We start from the raw sequence: 27,715 nt of genomic DNA, 5'->3' as shown, positions 1-27,715 counted from the left end.
TACAAGAGAAGCGTTGTACATCACGGAGAGATTTACTATTGAAATTTCAGAACAGCACCTTTCAGGTGAGTCGGACAACATATTACTTCACCCCACATCTCGCGTATTGACCACGAGGAGAAATTTCGAAAAATTAGAGCCAATACAGAGGCTTACCGACAATCATTCTTCCCACGCACTATTGGCGAGTGGGACAGGGTTGGAGGGTTCAGATAGGTGGCTTGCGGAGTGTGATGTAGATGTAGATTCATTCATTGATGTGCAACTGAAAGCATAATTCCTGGCAAGTTGAATACTCATTTTTAATGAGTTATTCAAGCATTGCTAGTCATTTCAGTGTTGTATATTATACGTTCTCATAATCGACTTTAGGCGACTGGTGATTTGGTGTCGAAAAGAGTTCCAGCATTATATGCACTGTTTTCGTGAATGAAGTGACTAAACTGTTTTCCGCGCCCACGTGGGCCATTACGTATTTCTGCCTCAGCATTTCCGTAAAATCAAGCTCAGCGGAGAAATTGTGTGTCATCCTCATAGTAAGAGCACAGTGGTTGCTGTGAAGCGCGTTACACGGTGTAACATTAGTACCAGGCGGTCATGTGACCCGTCGCCACTGACGTAAGACATCACAGTGAAGTGTGTGTGTGTGTGTGTGTGTGTGTGTGTGTGTGTTTCGATTGCATGGAATCTGCGCAATAAGATAATGCGTCGTGGAGACTGACAAAAAGAAGCTGATATGTTTTACGTTTTCTTGACTAAAATATGAATAAAACTGCCCGATTTGTCGGTGAATCAGTGCTGACTTTGGAACATGTCTAAAAGGAATGGTGAACAATTCACAGCCATATAACACAGCGTAAGAAAAGAGGTTGTAAAAAACAGTCTTAAGTGACAGTGACCAGAGACGACTGTCACGCATTTCCAATAACGATGCGTGTGAAACCCAACAGTTATTCCTCTTGTCAATGAATGTAGGTCCTTTACAAGATGTTTCCCAGTGAACATTGCGAAAGGTAACTGTATCCAATGAACATTTGAAGTCGGATACGTACTAAAAGCCTCCCAAAAGCACCACACATAGTTTAAAGTTTTCAATAGTCCAAAGACCACAAAATGGACAGTAGCTGACATGCGACGAGTCGCGATTTTGCGTATTTGCAGATGTGGGGGAAGCGACAGCCCGAGGCTTAACTCACACGTAGATGCTGTAATTCTGGCCGGAGGTGCGTATCCGAGTTTTTGTGAATGTCTTTCGAACCACGACTTGGACCACCTCATTCAGATTACCGTGAACACATACCAGAACGTTTATTTCAACATTCTCGGTGGCCAGGTGTCTTCCGGGATGACAACAGCCGCATTGAGAGCTGCTCGCATGCGTTCCCTGTTTGACGGAACACTCGGTGACCCTGTCACAGGCCGAGTGGTGCGCCGTATCACCCGATGTTAACCCTATAGAAAACCAGCGGAAAAATGCCCGTATCGGAGCACAAAAAAATGCAAATATGTTCTTGTTTATTTAAAAGACTGACTGAAAGTGAGATACCAACTACCTCATCCTACCTCCCTTTAAAATTTTTCCAAAAAATTTAGACATGCGAATATATTCGTACTCTTTTTAACACACAACTGACCAGACTCCCACAGCTCCCCTACCTGTAATTCGCTCACAACCTATAGTCCATTGCTGTAAGTCCACTCCCAGTCGCCCTCAGACACTCATTCAGCCCAACTCATTGTCATTACCTCTTTGTGTCTATCATTGTCACCTGTGTTACAGCCACAGTCCCCATCGCTCTGTCCTGCTACCACTGTCTCCCTCTTGCTCTCTTTTACTGCTGATATCTCTTTTTACTGCTAATATCTCATTCATTCTGCTGTCTCTTCTCAGTGTCACCATCTTTCTCTTCAGCCGGCCGCTGTGGCCGAGCAGTTCTAGGCGCTTCAGTCCGGAACCGCGCTGCTGCTATGGTCGGAGGTTCTAATCCTGCCTCGGGCATGGATATGTGTGATGTCCTTAGGTTAGTTAGGTTTAAGTAGTTCTAAGTCTAGGGGGACTGATGACCTCAGATGTTAAGTCCCATAGTGCATAGAGCCATTTGAACCATCTTTCTCTTCCTCGTTGTCATTGTCTTACACTATGTCTCTTGCATCACTGGCCCTCATTCACTTCCACTTTTTCTTTCTCTTTTTATTCCCCCCTCCCCTACACTCTTTCTCCCTAGCACACTTCTGTCATTGTCAACTATGTTCCACTGTCACTGTATCCCTCTTTCTCACACACACACACACACACACACACACACACACACACACACACACACACACACACACTGCCATGGTCTCCTTCGCTTTTTCCATAACACAACCACTGTCTGCTATCTTCCACTATTTATTACTTTTCCGTCTCTTTGCCACTACCACTGTCGTCTTCTCTCAGCATAAAAAAACGCGAGTATATTCACATGCCAAAATTTTTGGGAAAAATTTTAAAGGTGCTGAGGAAGGTAGAATGAGGTAGCTAATATCTCACTTTCCAGTCTTTTAACTAAACAGGAACATATTCGCATTTACTTGTCCCCTTCTTTTCTATGCTGCAGTAGGGCATGCAACTCGTATGAAAAGAAATGTATTGGTCAAGTATAATTTAGATAGTTTACATATTTGAAATTGAAGTAACGCAAAACTAATTTTTCACTTCAGACCGGATTTTACGTGCTATGAATTTTTGCATGTACTTCAGCACAACATGGGATTCCCAGTGATAATGGCTCTTTACACCATATTTCTCCGTGCAACCTCGCTTTATAAACTACGTTTTGGTCTAACACAGAATTTTACGTGCGAATTTTGTGTATAAGAACGATAACTTCGAACCTCTGTATCTCGGAAATTGTTAAAAAGTTTTCAAGGGCTATCCAGACCAGTTGATGACCTTACCTTCTTGTCACCAATAGAACCCAAGATATGAGCACCGGGAAATCTCGTTTCTATCCGCTGCGTTTTGGAACGAATGAGGTAAGCATTCTTTCGCAAGCATACCAATATATTGGACAATTTGGAACAGCGGATGAAAAGTAGCAGTAAGCGTCCCCGTACTTTGGTAGCTCTACGGGATCGTGTCTTCAGGCGGATATGGCGTACCTGAATAAACTAACGCCCACCCTTTCTTCTCCAACCTTGATACCATTATCAATGCTAGTGTCTGTGCTATACGACACTAGTGTGTTCCGTCTGGGTGAATAATTTTATGTCCGGTATTATTATCTGTGTGCTAAATATCTAAACTGTAAGAGTAGAAAAGAAAATGAACTGTACTGAACATGTAGATATAGTTTGAGCTAAAAATACGTGGAACACATCTGAGGAATACGGATAAAAGCGGTCATCCTGTTGTAGTATTCAACTTTTTGAAAATTATGTTCGTAGTTAGGTTAGATGATTTTGTGTGCCTGCTTTGCCCGCAGGGTATGAGGCTTTTCGTAATGACTGGTTGGTCGGTAGAGCAAACCGAAACAATGTTTCCGAAACCGTAGTGAGTATGGCTGGGCTCCCACTGCGTTAACAACGAGCGTATATTCGTGGCAAAAATAGTTGTGTGTCGTGGTAGCATTGACGCAGAGAAATGTTTCCCCCTCGCAGTGGCTTTGCCTGTATGTGGTGAGCCCTGCTGCGCCACTGTAGCACGTCGCATCCACCTCTCGTCTCAGCTCACTCGACGGCGCGCGCTCCGGATGTGTCGCAGTGATAAGCCTGCGCGCTGTGTTTACTAACAGAGGCCGCCGCGACCGATTTGACAGCTGCGGGGGGGGGGGGGGGGGTGGCCACGGCGACCGGCCGGACATTGAACTTTGGCAGTGAGGGCCGTTTGTGTGTGTCCAGGAGTTACGTCTGTAGTTCTCTTTATGCCGTTTCAGGTTTGCTGTGGTCGAATATACATATGTTTCAAGAACGTAGGTAAAGAAGAGAGGCCGAGAGAGCACGATACAGTAAGTAATGAGATTGTGTGTGTGTGTGTGTGTGTGTGTGTGTGTGTGTGTGAGAGAGAGAGAGAGAGAGAGAGAGAGAGAGAGAGAGAGAGAGAGAGAGAGAGAGAGCGAGCGAGCGCAACAGAAGCGCATGCAAGCGACCGTAGTTACAAGGCTAAGTTGGAATGGGAGTTTGGAGGATACCGAGACAGGCCCATGAATGACAGAGGCGGCAAGATACCTAGACGAAGACAGAGACACCGACGGGTCGCTGGAGTAAAGCAATGTGTGAAAACTAAGGAAAACACAATGACAAAGTGGGGAGAGAGAAACGTGGTGGGACGACAGAAAAAGATAAAAGGGCTTACGTTCAACACGCGAGCGTAGCGAGAACCAAATTGATCTAGTAGCTACGTACAGCCACGTTCTGAGTCAATGAAAACCAAGCGTGGTGGCGCAGTGGGTAGCACACTGGACTCGCGTTCGGGAGGACAACGGTTCAAACCTTCCTCCGGACATCCTGATTTAGGTCTTCCGTGATTTTTCTAAATCGCTTCAGTCAAATGCCGGTGTGGTTCCTTTGAAAGGACACGGTCGACTTCTCCCCAGCCTTCCCTCATCCGATGGGACCGATGACCTCACCGTTTGGTCCCTCCCCAAGTTAACCAACCAACCAACCAGGGACAACGAACGTCCGTTGCTACCTTGCAGTTAGGGTAAGTGTTCACGGGAAAAGAGCTTCGTGGGCGGTTACCGCGATTGAAGTTAGTAACTATGAGGAGGAGCAGGACGGACTGACAGTATTGATAGGTTGACAGAACGTGCAAGCAAAATATTGCAATCGTGTGAATCGATATCGTGCAAATTTCGGCCTGAGGTGCACAATGCTCCTAAAGAAGAAGTAGCAGAGTGCGGACAGCAAATATCCCGTTGGTGATCCGGATGAAGATGGTGCTAGGTAACAATTTCTTCGATATTACGAATTTCGTGGAAGTTTCGTGGTTTGTCTTACAGAACTGGACTTATGGTAGCAGAAAAACTGTGACAAAAATTCTTGTTTGTTAGATACGAAGTGCACAGAATAAACGACTCGTGATATACTAAGGAGACTGCATAGTTTCAAATAAGGCATGCTACCGTAGATTCTTACAAAAAAAATGAAGCAACAAAATTACAATCGAGTGGTTTATTAAGACAGTGCTTGGCTTCATAGACATTATAAAATGTGAATAAAAATCTCACCGTGGTAGCGTGGGAGAAATGCTCAACTAGAGCGTGGGTCAGTGTTTTAACTTTGTTATGCAGAGCATCAGTGTATATACGTGTGGTGTGTGAAGGAGCTCCACGTGTGACCTCACTGGAGTCGACGGTGTGGCCTCCCCTCTTCATTTCTGAGGCGTAAAAACGACGATACCGCCACTGTGGCCAGTTCTTGAATTCGCTGTCCAGGGTAATACTTTCTTATCGATAGTACACGCAAGTTCCCTGTAAGTATTCGAATATTTGTTGTTCGTCAGGATATTCACTGTATTTTTCACTCTTGCTGGAAGTGCTGTGATTCTTGTTACGAATTGTCTGATGAGAGGACAAGTACTTATCTTCGCTGACATTGCCATTGTTACATATTGCACGAAGTTATGACGTGTGTCTTAACAATGCTGTAGCAAAATTTTATGCTAGTATCTGTGCGAAGCGCAGATGGTCAGACACAATGTTGGGCGCCGTGCTTGTAGTGCAGTCTCTAGTGTAACGGCAACAGCGTATTCTACAGCCTAAATCAAGTAGCCATAAGTGTTCTAAGTAACTCGTTCTGTACAGACCTCATCTACTGCAAATTAACTTATAAGTATTATAAACACCAGAGTTAGAGAATGTATGAAACTCAGTAGTGTTGTCGCCTCTGATTGTGTGGGTAATGCTCCGACACTATTTTTGCATTAAATGTTAGTTATTTAATGCTGCTCATTTAGTTTGAGGTAGTATTAGTTTGGCATCGTACTCGTTGTTTTGACAGCATTGGTGCGTAGATTTACTCCCAGGGTACACGTATCAGTGATAATTCGTAACCGTGTACATATGACTCGTGCGCTATGGGCGTCCAACAAAAATAACTAATCATATTCAGACCGAACCGCCGTAAAAATATTTTATGATCTCTCAGCCAGAGCGAAGATTTAATTACAACTATTACTGGTGGCACGTATTTTCCACGGCCCGAATATATAATGGTGCGTATCTTATGTCCGACACAGCTCCGACTGGCTGTCTGCACTGCGCGCCAAAATGCTCCTGTACTGGGATGATTGGGCACGTGGGCTCCGGTCAGGCAGAGATGAGCAACGGCAAAGTTCGATACGTAGGGACTGTGTCGACATCTGTTCCCGTAAAAAGTCAACTGTTGACCAGAATGTCAGTTTTTGGAACTAGTAGACACTGGCTATGAACGAGACCTACAAACGAACGTTGATCATCCCCCTTTCACCTCGTGAGTTTCTCTTTTACTCTTACCACGTATCACGTATTTTGATCTGATGTCTTTCCATTCAGATATTAGAGTTCGGTCATACTGTAGTTGAAAAAATGTGTGCTAGTTGTATTGTCGAAAGGTACGCAAGGCGTAAATTTCGTGAGCTTGCTGTGAAACATGCTTTTGTAACTAGGCATTTATTTTTCAAAGCAGACTCCATTTAGGTCAATCTACTCCGTGCAGTTGTTTATCATTAGTCGAGTCCACCATAATGGGCAGTTCTTTGATGTATACAAAGTAGGCGTGTAGCTTGTTTATCTGGCCACAAAATTATATTATATAGGTGGAACTCAGGTTTCATACAGTTCCAAAATAAACGCCTTATTGACTTTTGATGTACATTTTGCAAGCTAATCAGTAAGAAGAAACCATTTGCATATCAGGAAACACTGGCCGTGTCGTTTGTCAGATGAAATAAAATCTTCCTGTCTTATTTAAACTGTGTACCGGACTGGAGCTCGAACCCAGAACCTTGCTGTTGTTATTTTAAAAACCATTACACATTACATGAAATAATGAATTCATGTAATAACCTGAGGTCTTGCAGTTGTACGTCTATCAGTGTGAAGTAATTGTAGATAAACATATGATATTCGTTACTGTGACAACTAGCTTACTAATCTGTCAATGTACTGTGATGGAGTCAATGAAAAACTTTCTCCCGATGATATACGAACAAAGCATGTAATGTGTATACATTTCAACACATTTCACTGCGCCCTTGGCGGACGTTAGTAGCCCAGTAATTCTAAGAAAGTGTAAAGAAAGAATCAGTTTAGCTCTTGTCTTGAGACGATGCTCCGTCAGCTCAGTTTTGTAGAATTACCAGTGATGATTAAATAGAGTATTCTACCGGACCAGGTTTCCTTCACGCTGGCTACAGTAAGTTTCGAGTGGAAAGTCTTAGAACAATTCTTTTCGCCTGTAAGTAAGTCAGTTGAAACTCTTAACTTTATAACCACCACTTCTAGATGACTTAATTCGCCAGTGACTAATTACTACAGGGTTATTGATTTAAAAAATGAACCAACTTGTACCCGAAGTAAGAACGAAAATATCTTTTAATTCCTTCTCTACATAGACCTACACCACTCGATTATTGATTACATAGTCAGGTAGTTTTCAGACGATTAATTAGCTTTTCTCTTTGCAGTGTTTACTAACACACACATCTTAAATAAGGTAATGTAACAAATCATTACAATTAATGCAAATGGTTTGGTTCGTCGCTTTGGATATATCTTACCCTATAGCACTTCCCGGCAGATGAGTGAGCTAATTACCGTATGTCTGCTCTTTTAAACATATTTCACAGATACATCTATGTTTCATTAAGACTGGTAATTAACTGATCATTGAGTTTGTTGTGCTCCATTTTAAACATGGCTACGTGTACCTGCTGCTGCTGCTGCTACTGCAGCAGACCTGCAGCAGCAATTTTACATCCCAAAATCCTGCCGCGTCCCACCATAAACATGCTGCGGATTATTCTGGCGCCAGGAAAACGTTCATTCATTGCAATTCTGCGTCGTTCACATGTAATTCGTTTTATAATTGTGTGGACACACACACACACACACACACACACACACACACACACACACACACACACACAGTCTATTTAAGACCTACATCTGTGTCCTCTAGATGACGTGGATGCTTAACCTATTCGTGTCTAGTTGCAACAGTTCTTACGGCCCGCAGATATTATTACGTGAAGCTTTTCAGCGAAGTTTAATCCTATATGTGAATAGATATTAGAAAATGACTGCCTTATGGCGTCTCTTTATTACTTGTCATCCAAAGGTATAATTTGTGCTTACGGCTCTTCGCGAGGCTGAGGTTAACGCAACGCTTGGCATACTATGTTTAGTACATTCTTAATCTTTTATATGTCCAAAGAAATGTTTCATAAACGAAATCGTGGTTGATTTAACGCTTTGGAGCTTATTTTGGAAACATTTGTGTATTATGCCCTTCGTCATATATGTGCACGTGGAAACATATTCAGAAGATGAGGGCCGTGCAACAACATGACTAGATGAAAGTTGGAATCTGGGGTAGTCAGGAAAACAAGGTCAAGTGGAAGACGTAATTACAGGTATACAGAAGAAGTAGTGGTGGGGCAAGTAGCCAGGCGAGTGGATGCCAGGTGGATCAAGAAAGTTCTTTGGTAAATCACAAAAAGTTCTAAGGGACGACGACCTAACGGAAAACGCGAAGTAACAGCGTAGGTGCGTGTGGCTGAAAACCCTTATACAGACTATCGTAGTACAGTCTGCTAAGTAAAATAGTGATCATGTTAACCAGTAGAAAAAATTGACAACAGACTAAATGCAATTACAGTTAATTCATCCTGTCACCCGCAGCGTCGATAATTGCTTGGCCTCTCCGAAGCATGCTTGAAACAAAGTTTTCCGCATATTCACGCGGAAGAGACCTCAAAATGCGACGACATCTGTTTCAAAGTGAAGATCTTATTTACGTAAGGCCACACATTTTCAATAGTGTCAGGCGAGGGCCAATCCAGTACCTCCAGTACCTGCACAACTTTTCTCCTTTTGCTAGTCGCTGCAAAGTCTGATGCTGTCCTTCGGACCATTGCCCTACTGCAGTATCCACTCTTCATTTTTTCGATGACCCAACGTTTGGCGGTCGGCATAAAATATCTTTGATAAATTTGTGACATCTTGTATGCACTTAAACTGTCGCTAAACACGTGCAGATATGTCAAGAATTCAAAGTAAACAAACGCTTTATGGATACTGCATGACGGGCAAAGGTTCACTCTAGTGGACTGCGCACGAACTAAGACGATATCTTTTGTACCATATGTGTGTAATGCCGACAACAATCTTTCTTAACACACTGTCATGAAGTCTGGAGAGATTTTTACTCGGGAGTTGGCGCAGAACGGCTGATTATAATCTTTTTGTATGTGACTATATTTAGTATATTAAATATTACATAGTCACCCACTTCTTGCTGTTTAGTTGCACTAAAACATTCCCGAACAACATTACATATATGTCAATATTTTGATGGTCAGTAATTGCAGTCCAATATCGTATGCACACTTTGTTTTCTTAGGATAAGTGTATGTGATCGTCAAGTTTCCAGGAAACATGGCGCCACCGGTGTAACAGATAGCATGGTTGTTGATTCGTGGGGATTAGCTTGATGTCAAGTGACAAAAAGCTTTATGCTGAACCGCAGTTATGTTGTATCTGCATTGCGCCAGTTTCTAGTCGTTTTTGGTACTTAGTGTAAGCACATTTAGTTTCTGCAAGGATATAGGGTGTTCGTACAAAAACTTGTGTCTATTGGCTGCTTCAACAGCTTCACCTTCGACCGATACAGAAAATGCCCATATAAGGTGTACAGATACGATGTTCCGTAACCAGCTGATTACGCGACTGACTCTCTGATAAGATAAAACAACACTCCGTCGTTTCGCTTCTCGCCTGTGCTGCCACGTGTCCACCAGATCTGAACCTGCTGTACACTCATTTCTTTCGCATTTTTAAGCTCTTACAGGATCCGTATTGCAAAACGCAAATATGCTAGCATGTTTCGGGTAGCTTCTTAACTTCGGTGTGAGGTGTGAAAGTATGGAGGCTGGATTACAGGATTACATGCTCAATCATATCGCGTCTGCTGTCTAGGCGTATTCTTTACTAAACTTTCAGTAATCTGGCAGTTAATACGAAATAAAAAGAAGCTACAGTAAAGGAATCCACTACGGTCTATGTCCCAGTAACTCCGTAGTGAATTTAGAATGTAATGAAGTAATCAGAAATCAGGCAAAACTTCGCAACATGATAGGCATTTGTAAACAGTTTTGATTACCACCACAGTTATTTTCGCAAGTAGGTTGTGCGGTAGAAGATTAACCTTTCCATCTGTTTCTCGGGTGCCAGATATTACTAAAAAACTCCCAAATATTGCAAAGACATCTAATTCTAATTTTTAGCCAGATTAGCATACTGTGAATTGCAGTACTTCACACTTCACTTTCGTATTAGTTGCCTTTTTGTGATTGTCGTCTGCCGGACCCTGAAGTCAAATGCGGCAAGATGGAAGTTCTATAAAATAATTCACATTAACTCTTCGAAAGGCTTTTTATGTCTTGCGCTTATCGAAACCATAAGCTATTTGTTTATATTCAGTTTGGGAAGATCTGTGGAAATACCTGCGATAATCTAGTCCGAGAAAAATTTGGGGGTATAGAATAACATGACTGCGTCATGATGAACTCTGGAATGCTAATACTGCTAAAAGCAGTTGGATAGTTAGTCAACATGTAATACACTTTGTGGAGGGTGAGTTCGGATTAGAACTGTCCAGCGCCCGAGAAGAATTCAGACAATTTTTACGTGGGAGAACCTAAATCAAGGCATCTGTAGTTAGTTCGCCGTCAGGTCATGCTCGTATGCATAGAATAGTCCGGTTACTGGCGCTCCGAGATAGCTCAACTACTGGAGCCCCAAGAGTAGACGGTTTTTCCTTGCTAACTTTATTTAATCCTTGTGATACGTCAGTAACCAGATTTATATCTGTGTCATAGAACACCGCTGGTTACAGAAAAGCAGCTAAATCGTAGTGTAAAGTAGTAAACACAGCGGGAGTTTGGAGAAGTGTAATCTCGGGATCGTGGACTCAATTTTAAATAATGGTTGGCGTTCTAAGAGGATAGTGTGGTCATCAGTGTGCCACTAAGATCGGATACGATTGTTAAATATTGGTCACAGCCTTACGGAATAGGGAAGAAAGCACAACCAAGCAGCAGCGAACTTGCAGATAGCGGCGGGATGTAGCAACAAAATCACAAATTCCTCACAGATGAAGCGGGAGCTTGGTGTATCTCCCTTCAACAGAACAACACTGTGATTCCCGACACTGAATGGTGGAACATCGTGAATGCAGCAACACGCCGTGATTCGGTTTTGAGCCTGACAGCCAACGCAATTACGACTAGAGATCGCAGAAACACCTCGCGTCTGTGCGGATATGTTCCAAGGCCATGATGCGCCGCAAGTTCCACAGAAATCAGTGATTCTAGACGTATGAACCATCACATCATAATGAGTCATGGCTAGGAGGCGAAGGGAAGAATTCCTCAGACTTAGTGCTCTGCGTTGAGAGGACGGCATACAGCAAGCGAGTGCGGGGCTACCTTGTTTCCCCTGATACAACTGGTATTCGCGTGAAGATTCATTGCTGCTAGGCTAGCATCCAAGTGCGTTTAGATAGCCGCATTGTTCCTGAGGAGTGACTGACAGCATTTTCACTCCGGGAGGCATAAATAAACGTCACTGAATCAGTGCGATGCATATTCCCAACAATTTGGCGTTTGCAATAGCCGACGGTGCTTTAGGGGACAATAATTATTGTTCTGTCTAGTCTCTGGAGTCCGGCAAAAAGATAGTCGTCTTTCGTTTTGAGTGATGTGGACAAGGATTGCAAGTAACATACATCGTTGCGTTCCAATGCACAAAGTGTGGCAGTAATTGTATTCATGATAATGATATCTTGGCGTAGCTCACCTGTTTCTCGGTTAGTTTTGAGTCGTAATACAGTGCCGGTGGGAAGTTCCTGCATTTCACTGTTTCTAACAGATGTACAACATATGTTTTTAATAGTAAACTGCATTCACATGCTACTCAAATTAGACGACGTGAAGATTATAAGTATTCTGGAAGCAAATGTGGTGTAAAAAAAAAAGTATGTGTAAAACCCTGGTCGGGTATGGAGAATGCCTGAAGGCGGTAATCCTATTAGTTCAATAATAATTATACTATGGACAACAGAAACCTAGGAGACTTTTAGGTTAACATCTTTACCATTTTCTGGAATTCTGTTGTTAATAGTAATCCACAGACTGGAGAAGAAAGAACGTTGAAAAGGCAAGCAAAAGAAGCTGTATATAAAGCTTAATTTCGAAGAGCCCACTAAATAAAACTCGCAAGGAAGCGTATTCTGACGTTTGTGCATTCGCCAGAATTGAAATTAGCCTTTGACGCAGCGCGGACTGGACTCCGGAACAAAAGCAGCGAGAGCAGTCTCCGCCAACGGCCTATGGTTTCCCCCGCCCCTAACAAGGTTACGCGCCCGCCGCCGTTATACAACGGCTGACCCCCGACCCGCGTGCACTCAGACGCCGCACCGCAGCGGTTCGTCATTGAAGTTCGGGAGCTTAAACACCGTCTGCTGCTGCTGCTGCTGCTGCTACTGCTACTATTACAGTCCTTTTATCCTGCCGGCAAACACCAATGTTTCTAAAGTTTTGAAACTACTTTTACGCCGTTACGACCACTCTTTCGGACTGTCGAAAACACAAGTTATGAGCGATCGTTTGACTTTTTGCAGTGCGAAATAGCTAAGCCGAGATCCTTAGACACTTTTGTGCTTGGCTGTTGACTGTGGAGCAGAGAATACTCTTGGTGGATAAAATTTTCGTCATTCTGTTGCTAACTAGGGAAGGAGAGGTAATAGCAAAAATTACCCGAGTACAGAATATACACCAATTTGAGAGTTACACTCGAAACGTCACCGCAAAGTATCATGTGACGCGGTCGCCGTATGTGCGTTAAGTTATACTGCCCGGCGTTTGCTATTTGAGAGGAATAATCTCTCTGCTGGCACCGGATTTCATCCTCCCACGCCCCCTCTGCTAAGCATTGCCAACAACATAAAGGCGGCGCTACAGTTCATACGGACTCATTTGCTGATTGCAAGATGTAATTGCACTTTCGACATTTGACATACGAGATACCAAAAGGGGGCAGTTACAAAGCAGCGAGTCTGACGAGAGAGAGAGAGACTGGTCGGGTGCGAATAATACTGGGGCACTGAGGGTTCCGCAGAAAATTGTTTGTAGACAGTTTACTCACTCCGGGAATCGTGGATATAGCCAATCTTCTCAGGTTGTCGACGTTGGTGCTGGCGAGGCACAGGCCCCAGGGATTCCAAAACATTCGAGAATGTTTTAATTTCAAGTTGAAATCTGATAATAAATGACAATTTTTTTTTCGTGTAGTATAATTGCAGATTCACCAATTTGGATTTTTCCATGTACATGTACTGTGAAACCTTGCTTCTTGCGAAACTTCATAATACAAGGTAAACGGGAAGTATTGGATTGCGTTGCCTTCGAAGCTTAAAATTTTTACACCGCCAAGGGACCATAGATCTTAATATGTGATTTGATCTTGATACGCCTACTTATTCTCGAGAAAAAGGGTTCTTAGACAACGGAGCGATCCTGTAAGGAATCTATTTTTACATTTTGAGGCACGGAACCCAAATATATAAAACCCGTGGACTTTCGCGAATGACATTTTAACATCAGTGCAACGTTAAGCAAGGAGATTCATATTTAATGACATTGCATCCTTGAGCCAAACATGTTTTTTTCACCTTCCGTCACTTATTTATAGGAAGAGCTCGATATACACTCCTGGAAATGGAAAAAAGAACACATTGACACCGGTGTGTCAGACCCACCATACTTGCTCCGGACACTGCGAGAGGGCTGTACAAGCAATGATCACACGCACGGCACAGCGGACACACCAGGACCCGCGGTGTTGGCCGTCGAATGGCGCTAGCTGCGCAGCATTTGTGCACCGCCGCCGTCAGTGTCAGCCAGTTTGCCGTGGCATACGGAGCTCCATCGCAGTCTTTAACACTGGTAGCATGCCGCGACAGCGTGGACGTGAACCGTATGTGCAGTTGACGGACTTTGAGCGAGGGCGTATAGTGGGCATGCGGGAGGCCGGGTGGACGTACCGCCGAATTGCTCAACACGTGGGGCGTGAGGTCTCCACAGTACATCGATGTTGTCGCCAGTGGTCGGCGGAAGATGCACGTGCCCGTCGACCTGGGACCGGACCGCAGCGACGCACGGATGCACGCCAAGACCGTAGGAACCTACGCAGTGCCGTAGGGGACCGCACCGCCACTTCCCAGCAAATTAGGGACACTGTTGCTCCAGGGGTATCGGCGAGGACCATTCGCAACCGTCTCCATGAAGCTGGGCTACGGTCCCGCACACCGTTAGGCCGTCTTCCGCTCACGCCCCAACATCGTGCAGCCCGCCTCCAGTGGTGTCGCGACAGGCGTGAATGGAGGGACGAATGGAGACGTGTCGTCTTCAGCGATGAGAGTCGCTTCTGCCTTGGTGGCAATGATGGTCGTATGCGTGTTTGGCGCCGTGCAGGTGAGCGCCACAATCAGGACTGCATACGACCGAGGCACACAGGGCCAACACCCGGCATCATGGTGTGGGGAGCGATCTCCTACACTGGCCGTACACCACTGGTGATCGTCGAGGGGACACTGAATAGTGCACGGTACATCCAAACCGTCATCGAACCCATCGTTCTACCATTCCTAGACCGGCAAGGGAACTTGCTGTTCCAACAGGACAATGCACGTCCGCATGTATCCCGTGCCACCCAACGTGCTCTAGAAGGTGTAAGTCAACTACCCTGGCCAGCAAGATCTCCGGATCTGTCCCCCATTGAGCATGTTTGGGACTGGATGAAGCGTCGTCTCACGCGGTCTGCACGTCCAGCACGAACGCTGGTCCAACTGAGGCGCCAGGTGGAAATGGCATGGCAAGCCGTTCCACAGGACTACATCCAGCATCTCTACGATCGTCTCCATGGGAGAATAGCAGCCTGCATTGCTGCGAAAGGTGGATATACACTGTACTAGTGCCGACATTGTGCATGCTCTGTTGCCTGTGTCTAATGTGCCTGTGGTTCTGTCAGTGTGATCATGTGATGTATCTGACCCCAGGAATGTGTCAATAAAGTTTCCCCTTCCTGGGACAATGAATTCACGGTGTTCTTATTTCAATTTCCAGGAGTGTAGTATGTCATCTCAGACTAGGAAACTGAAATTTGCGCTGTGCATTTCTCTGCGTATGCAGTGTCTCGCTTGGCACTCCGTTATATACCTGTAAATAATATAGAAGGCTCGATAATAAACCAAGTAATCTTGTCTATAGTGTGTAGTGTAATTGATTTGTTCAAAACAATTTTTTCAGACCAGTCTTTATTTCGAAATAATATTTAAGATTTCTTAACAAAACGTTTATTCTTTTCAACTTCGTTCCGTCTTTTATTGCAGTTACAGAAGGATGTATACAAAGGGTACTAGGAAAGTAATTTATTTCATTTTTCGAAGTAGTTCCCGCCGCATTGAATGCACCTCTCAATCCTCCGAAACCAACCCCTAAACTATTTCCCCCAGGTTTGTGTAGGGAGTAAGGTACACTCGTTGTCCCAAGCGCTCAGGAGGTCCTCATCACTTGAAAACTACACTCCTTTCACCTTCATTTTCACATGCGGGAACAGTGCAAATTCACATGGAACAAGGTCTGGACTAAGGAGGGTGCTCAAGAAGTTCCAGTCCTGTACCCCGCAAATATTCGGTGCATGCTTTGGCGCTCTGAGCCGGAGCGTTGTGGCGGAGTAATCAAGCGTCCATTCTAGTCTTCGGTCGCAGGCTCTTCAAAGATTGGGTGACGAGCAGGCGCAGCTCAGTGTATCACTTAGCCGTGACTGTCTTCTGTGTGACCAAAACATGTTCTGCAATTCCACTCTATATGAAAAAAAACAGCTACCATGTTCTTGTTTACTGACCGGGATTTTCTGACAGCTTCGGGTGCATCGTCATCTTCAAAGACTCAAACTTTGTCTGAGTCTGTAGTTGTATGATGTGGCCACAAATCACCGATTGCAAGAGTCATTTCGTCAAAGCACTAGTCCAAGTTTAAACCACGGGCGGAGTTGCACCGCAAAACTGTCCGAATTTCATTTGTAACCACGGTGCCACGGCAAGCACTTCGAACCAACCCTGCTAGTGAACGCCTGCGCTTACAGATTCGGCACAGTGGCTACCCCCCCTGCGGTTCCGGGGATTAGAATAGGCCCGAGGTATTCCTGCCTGTCGTAAGAGGCGACTAAAAGGAGTCCATCCCCCTCACGGGGGTAGTTAGCGCCTGCGTCCGGAGACGGACGGTTTCACGACCTATAATCGTGGTCTTTTTGGTTTTTCCTTCTCGTTTCTTCCTTCCTTTTGTTGGTTCCTTTCTTTGCTCTTCTCCACTTCACTGTATTCCTTACTTTTTCCCTTGACTTCTCCTTGCCTTCTCCTTGCCTTCTCATTGCCTCCTTCTCCTTGCCTTCTCCTTGCCTCCTCCTCCTTGCTTTCTCATTGCCTTCTTCTCCTTGCCTTCTCTGGTCTCCGCCTCGGCGTTTGAGACAGTCTGTCCTCTTTCTCCCTCTCTCTTCTTTTTCCTCTTCTTCCTTCCTCCCTGTGCGTGTCTGAAGGCCGACCCACGCGTTCGCACGCGTAGCCGGTGACGGGGTCACGCGTAAGTCCCCGCCCTGGGTAGACATGTAAGGCACGCGCGTACCCCCTGGTAAAGGCCAGGCCCGGGGAGGGGTGATTGCCTGAGCTGATACCTTCTGACCATGCCGATTGGTCCCTCCGTCTGTTTATCGGGAGGTGTGACCTGAGGTGTAAACATTCACCTAAGGCGGGAGTGCCCTCTGAGAGGGTCCCCACAAGGAAGGAGCGCGCCATCGGAGACGCTGGCAATCATGGGGGATTCCTCCGCAATGGATTCTACTCCATCGCTTTCGACTTCGACCCACAAACGGAAACGTGACCAGCCAACAGTGACAAAAATACTACCGCCTGCCCCACAGTTCCTCGTAGTTTCTCGATCTGAGGACGGAAAGGATTTTTCCTCTGTCAACCCTTTCGTTATCCAGAAGGGCGTAGATGCCATAGCCGGATCTGTCAAATCTTGTACCAGGTTGCGTAACGGTACCTTATTACTAGAAACTGAGAGTGCCTTTCAGGCACAAAAACTGCTTCGGTCCACACTCTTGTACACGTTCCCTGTCCGGGTGGAGGCCCACCGAACTTTGAATTCGTCTCGTGGTGTAGTCTATAGTAGCTCTCTCGACGGATTGACTGACGAGGAGCTTCAATCTTTCCTCGCTGAGCAGGGCGTGACGGCTGTCCATCGGGTCATGAAAAAGGTCAACAATGACCTTGTACCGACCCGGACACTTTTCTTAACCTTCGATAGTGTTAAGCTGCCATCGCGCATCAAGGCGGGCTACGAGGTTATTTCTGTTCGCCCCTATGTCCCGACACCTACGCGCTGCTACCAGTGTCAGCGTTTCAATCACACTCGACAGTCTTGTTCCAATGCGGCTAAATGTGTCACTTGTGGCAGGGATGCCCATGAGGGTGACTGTCCACCTCCGTCTCCTCGTTGTGTGAACTGTCAGGGTGACCATGCCGCATCCTCCCGCGACTGTCCTGTCTATAAGGAAGAACGCTGTATCCAGGAAATTCGAGTCAAAGAGAAAGTGTCCACCTCGGCTGCTCGCAAGCTATTGGCTAGTAGGAAGCCCACGCTGCTCCCAGCGGGGAAATACAGCACTGTCCTCGCCTCTCCTCGGACTACCCGGGAGGTAGCAACCCAGACATGCGATCTGACCTTCAGCACCACGGTCGTCCGTTCGGCCAGTGCTAAGATCGCGCGGTCGACGTCTCCTCTTCCTCCCATCACCCCACAGACACCAGCCACTTCCTCAGCTTCTGCTCAGTCGAAGACCCCGAAGTCAGATGCACGGGCCTTCAAGAAGGAACCATCCCGTGCAGACTTCCTCCGTTCCTCGACCTCCCAGCCTTCGACCGGTACTTCCACCAAACGTCCTTCTAAAAAGGCGCATAGGAAGCACAGTTCTCCTTCTCCGCCGCGGCGCCTTTCTTCTCCTGCGCCACCCAGCGGTTGCCGCCCCAGGCCGTCATCCGTTTCGCCTGGCCGCACCGCTGGTAGCCGAACATCTGGCCGTTCACCGGCGGAGGAAGCTCCCCCTCCCGGCCATCCTCCTGAGATGGCCGATGACCCTATAGACCCCATGGACGATGACTGTCTGCCTCCTGCTAGCGGCGGCAGTGCTCGCTCGAAGCCAGGCCCTAAGCGGCCTTCGAGGTGACCCCTTCTCTCATCTTCCTTTTCTTACGATGGCACTTATTAACTGGAATATTCGCAGCATTCGCTCCAACCGAGAGGACTTGAAGTTGCTGCTCCGCTCGCATCGTCCGCTCGTCGTAGCCCTCCAGGAAACGAAGCTACGCCCATGCGATCAAATTGCCTTGGCACACTACACCTCTGTGCGTTTTGACCTACCCCCTGTGGTAGGTATCCCAGCTCATGGAGGGGTTATGTTGCTGGTCCGGGATGATATTTACTACGATCCCATCACGTTGCACACCGGCCTGCAGGCAGTAGCCATCCGCATTACTCTCCCCACTTTCACGTTTTCCTTTTGTACCGTTTACGCTCCATCGTCATCTGCCGTTACCAGGGCAGACATGACGCAACTTATTACTCAGCTACCTGCACCATTTTTGTTAACTGGAGACTTCAATGCCCACCATCCTCTTTGGGGCTCTCCAGCATCCTGCCCGAGGGGCTCCTTGTTAGCAGACCTTTTCAACCAGCTCAATCTTGTCTGCCTCAATACTGGCGCCCCTACTTTTCTTTCGGACACATCTCATACCTATTCCCATTTAGACCTCTCTATATGTACTCCCCACCTTGCACGCCGGTTTGAGTGGTATGCACTTGCTGATGCATATTCGAGCGACCACTTCCCGTGTGTTATCCATCTCCTGCAGCATACTCCCTCTCCGTGCTCCTCTCGTTGGACCATCTCCAAGGCAGACTGGGGGCTCTTCTCTTCCAGGGCGACCTTTCAGGATCAAACCTTCACAAGCTGCGATCGTCAGGTCGCACACCTCACGGAAGTCATTCTCGCTGCTGCTGAATATTCCATCCCTCACCCTACCTCTTCTCCACGTCGCGTACCGGTCCCCTGGTGGACCGCAGCATGTAGGGACGCTATACGTGCTCGTCGACGTGCTTTACGCACCTTTCAACGCCACCCTACAGTGGCGAATTGTATTAATTATAAACGATTACGTGCTCAGTGTCGTCGTATTATTAAAGAAAGCAAGAAAGCCAGCTGGGCTGCTTTCACCAGCACCTTCAACAGTTCTACTCCTTCTTCTGTTGTCTGGGGTAGCCTGCGCCGGCTATCTGGCACTAAGGTCCACTCCCCAATTTCTGGCTTGAAGGTCGCGAATGAAGTCCTTGTGGCCCCTGAGGCTGTCTCCAATGCCTTCGGCCGCTTTTTCGCCGAGGTTTCGAGCTCCGCTCATTACCACCCTGCCTTCCTCCCCCGCAAACAGGCCGAGGAGGCTAGGCCACGTGACTTCCGCTCCTCGAATTGTGAAAGTTATAATGCCCCATTCACCATGCGGGAACTCGAAGCCGCACTTGGCCGATCACGGTCCTCCGCTCCAGGGCCTGATTCTATTCATATTCAGATGCTGAAGAACCTTTCTCCTGCGGGTAAAGGTTTTCTTCTTCGTACATACAATCGCATCTGGATTGAGGGACATGTTCCCGCATGCTGGCGCGAGTCTATTGTTGTCCCGATTCCTAAGCCGGGGAAGGACAAGCACTTGCCTTCCAGTTATCGACCTATCTCGCTTACCAGCTGTGTCTGTAAAGTGATGGAGCGAATGGTTAACTCTCGATTGGTTTGGCTGCTCGAGTCTCGACGCCTACTTACCAATGTACAATGTGGATTTCGAAGGCGCCGCTCTGCTGTCGACCATCTGGTTACCTTGTCGACCTTCATCATGAATAACTTCTTGCGGAAGCGCCCGACCGCGGCTGTGTTCTTTGATTTGGAGAAGGCTTACGACACCTGTTGGAGGGCGGGCATTCTCCGCACCATGCATACGTGGGGCTTTCGCGGTCGCCTCCCTCTTTTTATTCGTTCCTTTTTAATGGATCGCCAGTTTCGGGTACGTGTGGGTTCTGTCCTGTCCGACACCTTTCGCCAGGAGAATGGGGTGCCACAGGGCTCAGTTTTGAGCGTCGCTCTCTTCGCCATCGCGATCAATCCAATAATGGATTGCCTCCCAGCTGATGTATCAGGCTCCCTTTTCGTGGACGATTTTACCATCTATTGCAGCGCGCAGTGTCCACGTGTCTTGGAGCGCTGTCTTCAGCGTTCTCTTGACCGTCTTTACTCCTGGAGTGTCGCCAATGGCTTCCGTTTTTCTGCCGAGAAGACGATCTGTATTAACTTCTGGCGCTACAAAGAGTTTCTCCCACCGTCCTTACGACTCGGTCCCGTTGCTCTCCCACTCGCGGAGACAATCAAATTTTTAGGCCTTACCTTTGACAGGAAACTTAGCTGGTCTCCACATGTGTCATATTTGGCCGCCCGTTGTACCCGTTCTTTAAATGTCCTCCGTGTTCTCAGTGGTGTGTCGTGGGGAGCGGATCGAACCGTCCTCCTTCGCCTATATCGGTCGATCGTCCGCTCCAAGCTGGATTATGGGAGCTTCGTATACTCCTCTGCACGGCCATCCATCTTACGCCGCCTCAACTCCATACAACATCGGGGTTTACGACTTGCGATCGGAGCATTTTATACCAGTCCCGTAGAGAGTCTTCATGCTGACGCTGGCGAATTGCCACTCACCTACCGGCGCGATATACTGCTTTGTCGGTATGCCTGTCGGCTACTGTCAATGCCCGACCATCCTTCTTATCGTTCCTTTTTTGACGACTCTCTTGACCTTCAATACGGGTTGTATGTCTCTGCCTTGCTACCCCCTGGAGTTCGCTTTCGTCGCCTCCTTCAACACCTTGATTTTTCACTCCCTGCAACCTTCCGAGTGGGCGAGAGCCGCACGCCACCTTGGCTCCAGGCTCAGGTCCGCGTTCACCTCGACCTCAGCTCGCTCCCAAAAGAGGTCACCTCCGGTTCGGTCTACCACTCCCGTTTTTTGGAACTTCGCTCGAAGTTCAACAACATGACTTTCATTTATACAGATGGCTCTAAGACCAATGACGGGGTCGGGTGTTCCTTTATTGTCGGGGCACAAAGTTTCCAATACCGGCTCCATGGCCATTGTTCGGTCTTCACAGCTGAGCTCTTTGCCCTCTACCAGGCTGTTCTGTACATCTGCCGCCACCGACATTCTGTTTATGTCATCTGCTCAGATTCCCTGAGCGCCATCCAGAGCCTCAGTGATCCGTACCCGGTTCACCCTTTCGTACACCGGATCCAACGCTCTCTTCAGCAGCTGGTGGACGTCGGTACGCCGGTTAGCTTTATGTGGGTTCCTGGCCATGTCGGTATCCCTGGGAACGAAGCTGCAGATGCCGCGGCCAAGGCTGCGGTCCTCCAGCCTCGGACAGCTTCTTGTTGTGTCCCTTCGTCCGATTTTAGCAGGGTCATTTGTCGGCGCGTTGTGTCGCTGTGGCATGCCGATTGGGCTGCACTTACCGACAACAAGCTTCGGGCCTTAAAACCTCTTCCCGTGGCTTGGACGTCCTCCTCACGCCCTTCTCGGCGGGAGGAGGTCGTTTTAGCAAGGTTAAGAATTGGACACTGCCGGTTCAGCCATCGCCATCTGCTGACGGCTGCGCCGGCGCCGTTCTGCCCATGTGGGCACTTGCTGACGGTTAGTCACATTTTAATGTCCTGTCCCGATCTTAAAACACTGCGCCTCGATCTTAACCTGCCTACTACTTTAGATGCCATTTTAGCGGATGACCCACGAGCAGCTGCTCGTGTTCTTTGTTTTATCAATTTGACAAACCTCGCTAAGGACATTTGATGATGTTTTTTAATCCTATGCCTGTCAGTCTGTCTTTTATTGTGTTTTCCCTTTTAGTTGTTGTTGTCAACTTGTGCCTCGCGGTGCATTCTTAGAGTAGTCAGGGCGCTAATGACCATTGAAGTTGTGCGCCCGAAAACCACAAAAAAAAAAAAAAAAAAAAAAACAGTGGCTACAATGCAAGTATGAAGTATTCTCAGAACACAGCAACAATCAGCCCGTACGACCTATTGTTGTGTTTTATTGCAAAATTTTCCTAGTACCCTTTGTGTTTACTTAAATATTGAACTGCAGTGACAGGTTTAATATATGAAGGTAAAAAATCGCCTGTTCTCAATGTGGGTTTCCCTAAATGCTAACATCTTTGGCAGTTCACATTTGCTTTGGAGTGGTTTCTGGAAATAACTTCTAACGAACGGCAACCATTTCGATTTCCTTCCCCATCCTCGTGCAACTGAACTTGGGTTCATTATTGCAAACTAGGCTTGTATACGATGTTAAATTTTGCAGCCTTCCTTTCATTCCTGAATAACCGTATTTACATCAGCAGTCCATTTTACTTTCAGAGGTGTAAAGTGGGTAGTTTCTCTAATTTTTAGCCCAAAACGCATAGTCTGTCAAAATCATACTTACTGGTCAATAATTTCCCGGAACCATTGTCATTTAATAGAATCATCATATTAAGAGTTGTAATTGATCACATTGTTTGGGGAAAAAAACCTTACAATTTGGCAAATGTGCTTCATTACCATAAAGGGTGTCCCAGGAATGGTCAGTGTTCGTGAATATGACAGGAACGATCATTCGAAGAAAAAATAGTAGTAAATGTGGGCTCTAAAATGTATATCTTAAGAGCGAGGGGCATTTGTTCAGTACAAGAGATGTTTCACCGTAGCGAAGATGAAGACTTACTCGTAGCTCTTAAAGAATACACTTTAGAGCCCATGTTTACTAGACTTTTTGCTTCGAATTATCTTTCCTGTCATATCCCTGAATATTGACCGTTCCATCAGGCACACACTGTATATACGTACTCGTGCTGAATTCGTATCAGGCAGAATAAACAAATTTATGTCGGTTATAGCTGTACAGTACAGAATGAATACGACAGTGGAAGTTTGGACTGGAAATGGATGTTTAATGAGCTTTTCAGTTCCTGACGATAGTCACTTAAAATTAATTCTTCGACATAACGTGTCATATACGGGAGAAATTACGCGTAACGTCAACATCGCGATTCATCATACGGTATTGAAGAGAGACGCCATTTGCGTGGACTCGTACTTTCTCTGTTCTTGCGTTTTTCCCCCCAATATGTCGTTTTCAGTAATTTATATTTCCGTGCTCTGGCAAATCTTTGCCGTAATTACATATGGGTCTACCAACAGCTATAACCAAAATAGTCTTGGAAGATATTTTATCCTCATCGCAAAGCGCAGAGTTGCCTTATGAAACGTCAACATGGCATGTGTGCACAATGGACAACAGAAAGAAACGAAAAGAAGCAAAAATTGGGTATTTGGCGTTTGATATCCAAGAATTACTGCTACGCATGATCAATCGACTGTTTCCTCTTCCACAGTGGTGAGATCGTGCCTTAGATATGAGCGTGACAAATAATTAATGCTTTCGAAGCTTGGTTAAAAGCATTGGAAAAAGTGATTCGCTACTATCATCACACTAGTCATTCATGGTCATCTTTTGGATCTCCATTGCCATATAAAGTCCTCCTCTAGAGTTTTAGATGATTCGCGGACTTCTGCTTTGTTCGTTATGTCAGCGTCTCCGTCTTCTTCTGTCTATTCGGGTCCAGACAAGAACGTGTTCGGTCCATATGCCGGCCATTCGCCTGGTCATATGCCCCTCCTACCTCCATTTCATGTCATTCCACTCAAGCCCGTCCTCTGATCCATTTGTTCCTTTTTCTGTCTCTCGACTACCAGCTAAGCAACCCTAAGCCACTGAAAACCCACGTGTCACTGTCATAAATCCATACAGGTAATCTTCTGAGGTACGTGGAAGCTGAAAACTCTATTTAGTTTACCGTTCGCATGTACTCTTCCGTTATTTATTTTACTCACCATGCGGCCATTGTCTTCAACTCCCCTAATTCAAAAATATCTGTGTCTTCACTCTTTTAAGTTCGTTTTATTTTCGTGATGATACGTTATTGTTGTATACCACTTCTGGGACTTGCATTTCTTCCTTAAAGAGTTACCGAGCGATTTTTTAGTGTGCTCATGTAATTCTTTCGTGAGTGAAAGGCGTCTATATGGTTAGGAGACAGTGTGATTTCTGTTGTGTAATTTTGCTATCGTAGACTGAAATGGCCCGAATTCTAAAACATTTAGATACCCCTGAGGGCGTTGAGATACAGTGGCGATTGTAGTTTAAAGTAATGCACTTACTTTACTGTTTTTGTTTTACTAGGGTGATGGGGTTTACTGCTTCCCTTCCTGGCCATTCCTGATAGATATTCAAAGAGTTTATAAATCGAGCGTTGGAAATAGCCTGTAAAGCAACTCTTCTGTCTCCACATATATCGCGCTTTAGACGGTGGAACGAGACACGAACATCAGGGGATTTTAATCATGTTTTCACCGTTCAAATAATTATGTAAATGTAAATGTAAATGAACCGCACAATACAATTTGCGTTTCCTAGGAGTTAGGCACGGCAAGAATTGAGAACGACAAAGGCGGTATATGTTGACAAAGCTACGACGTGGTGTGATGAGCACCACACCACACGCGAGGGCGACATGTGCAGTGGCAGCGAACTTTATTTTTAACCCGCGAGCGCCCGGTGGCCCTTTTGTTAGTTTCCCCCGCATGCCTGCTGACGATTTACGACTTGATTTATTTCGGCATGTGGCTGGCGCGTAGCGAGTGGCGACAAGGATGCGAGTGTGCCACACCTCCTGTGATACGAACTCACAACTACTTCCCGTGCCTACTGCGGCTTGTGTAACTTAACACTGCTCGCTTTTAGGTATCCAGGACATTTGATTCTGTAACGTTTAACATTCCATTCATTTCAGTGATTATGAGTAATAGCTTGGGCAGTGTCATCCTGGAACTGAATTTGGCGGAAATGTGTGCAGACGCTTTATTTCTGAAGTTACTGAAAACAAAAATGAGAATGGCTAGGTGAAGGTCTTCACTCTATTCGGTGCCGATGCACTCCGAACGGTGTGACCGTATTAAAGCAGCCCAAATGAACGCCCCATTCCTTGAGGCGCTCGCGCATTGCAACAGTAGCATCACATATTTTAGTATACTCCTGTAAGTAGCGTTTTTCGATAGTGATGAAAGTGCTACCATGTGTATGTAGTGTTTTGACACGCTGTGCGAAGAGTTTTATACAGGTGAGTTCTACTTTTGGAAGAAACATGATTTGTAAATGTATTGTTCTGTTGTGTAAAATTAACCTATAGTTCCCAGTTCTGCCATATTATTTATTTGTGAAATACAAATTGCTCGAACAGGTGCGCGATAGCTAGTTTACACCAAAGACTGCTACATGTATCAGATATAAAACTGTGCAGACGTATAATGACCAAATATCCTCTCGTTTTTTGCACCAAAGAAAGTTACAGTGAATTAAAGTGGACAGTGAGTATGGTTTCAGAAAAGTCATTTGTCATACGAAAGTGGGGATTAAGAGTACACGTCATGTAAGACGTAGGTTCAGGAACGGCCGCAGCAATAATTAAAACGTCTGAAGGACTGCCGCTGTACTCCTTGCGAAATTAAACATACACAAATTGTGAATTGTTTCCTGATGAATTATGACACTTCCCTCATGCATGCAACAATATGTCCTTCCATTGTCCAAGGCCTGCGCCGTATTCTTAGCTTAATAACTGAATTAGAAGGCATCACGTGGAGGACTGAGAGAGCTACACCTGCCTCTCTGTAAAACTAGAATGCAGTGACGAGTTTTGAATTACCATCTTAGATGATTCTCACTAGAACAACCTTGTAGGTATGCAGAATAGATTACTACAAGGGACATTCAAATGAAACCGGGTCACTAGTTTAAAGTAACGGTAATAATTTTATTTACTCAAAAATGTAGTTATACACAGTACACATACTCAAAACTAGCCGGTCGATTCCATCCTTGGAGAACCCCCCTGCGGGTCCGGGGATTAGAATAGGCCCGAGGTATTCCTGCCTGTCGTAAGAGGCGACTAAAAGGAGTCCATCCCCCTCACGGGGGTAGTTAGCGCCTGCGTCCGGAGACGGACGGTTTCACGACCTATAATCGTGGTCTTTTTGGTTTTTCCTTCTCGTTTCTTCCTTCCTTTTGTTGGTTCCTTTCTTTGCTCTTCTCCACTTCACTGTCTTCCTTACTTTTTCCCTTGACTTCTCCTTGCCTTCTCATTGCCTTCTTCTCCTTGCCTTCTCCTTGCCTCCTTCTCCTTGCTTTCTCATTGCCTTCTTCTCCTTGCCTTCTCTGGTCTCCGCCTCGGCGTTTGAGACAGTCTGTCCTCTTTCTCCCTCTCTCTTCTTTTTCCTCTTCTTCCTTCCTCCCTGTGCGTGTCTGAAGGCCGACCCACGCGTTCGCACGCGTAGCCGGTGACGGGGTAACGCGTAAGTCCCCGCCCTGGGTAGACATGTAAGGCACGCGCGTACCCCCTGGTAAAGGCCAGGCCCGGGGAGGGGTGATTGCCTGAGCTGATACCTTCTGACCATGCCGATTGGTCCCTCCGTCTGTTTCTCGGGAGGTGTGACCTGAGGTGTAAACATTCACCTAAGGCGGGAGTGCCCTCTGAGAGGGTCCCCACAAGGAAGGAGCGCGCCATCGGAGACGCTGGCAATCATGGGGGATTCCTCCGCAATGGATTCTACTCCATCGCTTTCGACTTCGACCCACAAACGGAAACGTGACCAGCCAACAGTGACAAAAATACTACCGCCTGCCCCACAGTTCCTCGTAGTTTCTCGATCTGAGGACGGAAAGGATTTTTCCTCTGTCAACCCTTTCGTTATCCAGAAGGGCGTAGATGCCATAGCCGGATCTGTCAAATCTTGTACCAGGTTGCGTAACGGTACCTTATTACTAGAAACTGAGAGTGCCTTTCAGGCACAAAAACTGCTTCGGGCCACACTCTTGTACACGTTCCCTGTCCGGGTGGAGGCCCACCGCACTTTGAATTCGTCTCGTGGTGTAGTCTATAGTAGCTCTCTCGACGGATTGACTGACGAGGAGCTTCAATCTTTCCTCGCTGAGCAGGGCGTGACGGCTGTCCATCGGGTCATGAAAAAGGTCAACAATGACCTTGTACCGACCCGGACACTTTTCTTAACCTTCGATAGTGTTAAGCTGCCATCGCGCATCAAGGCGGGCTACGAGGTTATTTCTGTTCGCCCCTATGTCCCGACACCTACGCGCTGCTACCAGTGTCAGCGTTTCAATCACACTCGACAGTCTTGTTCCAATGCGGCTAAATGTGTCACTTGTGGCAGGG

General features: G+C 46.3%; 1 protein-coding gene across 2 annotated transcripts in view; it reads left to right on the top strand.

Annotated features, from left to right (window-relative positions):
* LOC126198699 (casein kinase I) overlaps window positions 1-27,715 on the top strand; it is a 349,981-nt gene that overhangs the window by 31,577 nt on the left and 290,689 nt on the right. The window lies entirely within an intron of this gene.

The sequence above is a fragment of the Schistocerca nitens genome, chromosome 8, assembly GCF_023898315.1.
Source record: "Schistocerca nitens isolate TAMUIC-IGC-003100 chromosome 8, iqSchNite1.1, whole genome shotgun sequence".
Lineage (NCBI taxonomy): Eukaryota > Metazoa > Arthropoda > Insecta > Orthoptera > Acrididae > Schistocerca > Schistocerca nitens.
The sequence above is the reverse complement of the archived record's forward strand: the minus strand, read 5'-3'. Positions and strand labels throughout refer to the sequence as shown.